The sequence below is a fragment of the Galeopterus variegatus genome, unplaced genomic scaffold, assembly GCF_000696425.1.
Source record: "Galeopterus variegatus unplaced genomic scaffold, G_variegatus-3.0.2 Scaffold7539, whole genome shotgun sequence".
NCBI classification, from domain to species: domain Eukaryota; kingdom Metazoa; phylum Chordata; class Mammalia; order Dermoptera; family Cynocephalidae; genus Galeopterus; species Galeopterus variegatus.
This window is the reverse complement of record NW_007733650.1, coordinates 13,794-15,376: the sequence shown is the minus strand read 5'-3', so window position 1 is coordinate 15,376 and position 1,583 is coordinate 13,794. Positions and strand designations below refer to the sequence as shown.

Here is a 1,583-nt window from a genome sequence, read left to right as displayed (position 1 = left end):
CATTCAGACATTGAACTACTGTATATCAACTATTAACATGGTTCACTAAATCCAAGATTTGCTAGTAAGAGCCAAAAAATGACAATGATGGATGGGATAGGAGAAAAAAGGGCAATCTGGTTCTTATGCAGGATGACAAAGTGGCAGATCTTATTTTCCTGTTCCATAGCAGGATAATGTCAACTGATGAGAAAGGTAAATAATTCTTCAAGCAATTTAGAATTAAAATGTTACTGGGCTGGTCAGTTGGTTAGCTTAGCTGGTTAGGGCACAGCCTTATAACACCAAGGACACAGGTTCAGATCCCCGTACCAGCCAGCCACCAAAAATAAATAAATAAATATGTATCATTAAAAAAAAATTGTTACTGAACAAAACTATTTAAAACTCTAGATTTTTGTTTCTGGAAGAGAAAGTTACTTACCTCTGCCTCTGCTATCAACTGTATCTTCTTTGCTATCAAGAATTTTATGTCAATTTGACCTAAGGGAAGGAAAAAAAAGTGACTTTAAGTTGATGAATATAGCTACCTAGCGGCACTATTTAAATCATGAAATTGAAAACCAAACAAATACAAAGATGACTATACAAACTATGCTATAACCACAAAACATTTGCCACAGCTCTTAAAAATGAAGCATGGGCAATATAAATAGAAGGAAATTTATACACAAAAATACTAAGTAGAAAAAAACACTACTAAATGTACACACAGTAATTACAGCTATTTAAATCATATGTTGTTGTAGATCCAATTCTGGCAGTATGGAAAATTAGATTCTTTGAATAGATCCTGCAATGGAGACTACTAAGATGCTGGGTAAAACATTAAAAACTAAACAACTTTAAAACTTATTGCCAACTTAGTACAAATCCACAGGCAAAAAAGAAAAATGAAACTAGAACCCTAGGGGATATGTGAGAAACACCAGGATTCTTGCCAAACTCTAGAAACCTTGAGCTTCTACACTGGCAGCAATACACAGTACAGTGTTTTTACAGGACAAAACAGAGTACAGTACTTTACAGAATGGTAAAGTCTAGGGCCTGCCCAAAATGAGAGGTCTAACAGAACACTACCACATAAAGCTAGAGACAATCTAAACTTGCACTGTGTGGTCTGAAAAACCTGAATTTATTTTAAAACAAAACTAAGTTGTGTCCCCAGGATACTGGCAAATGCAAATGTAGTTGCTTCCAGGAAGATTAGAATATCAACTAGGGCCTTAAAGAATTCCAGTAAAGTTCCAAGAAAAAGAAGAAGCTCATAGTCAAAGATCACAAAACACACCAGGAGAAACAGCAGAAACAAAAACCAAGGGGCTCAGATCTGAAAAACTAAAGATATTAGAATTGTCAGTTACAGGATAGGATATAAAATAAGAATGTTTAATATTTTAAGGGAAATAAAAGTGAAACTTGAAAACATAAACAAGAAACTAACCAAGCAGATCTGAAAAAGAACAAACTAGATTTCTCAAAATGAAAGTAAAAACAGTTGAAATTTCAAATTCGATGGATAGATTAAACAGCAGATTAAACATGTCTGAAGAGAGTACTAGTAAATGGGAACATAGATCAAA

General features: G+C 33.9%; 1 protein-coding gene across 1 annotated transcript in view; it reads right to left on the bottom strand.

Moving 5' to 3' along the window:
• Positions 1–478, bottom strand: part of SOAT1 (sterol O-acyltransferase 1) — a 39,455-nt gene extending 38,977 nt beyond the window's left edge. Inside the window, exon 1 of the mRNA XM_008592054.1 lies at positions 425–478. The gene's annotated coding sequence lies outside the window, so the exon portion shown is untranslated. The remainder of the gene's footprint in view (positions 1–424) is intronic.
• Positions 479–1,583: the final 1,105 nt, after the last annotated feature.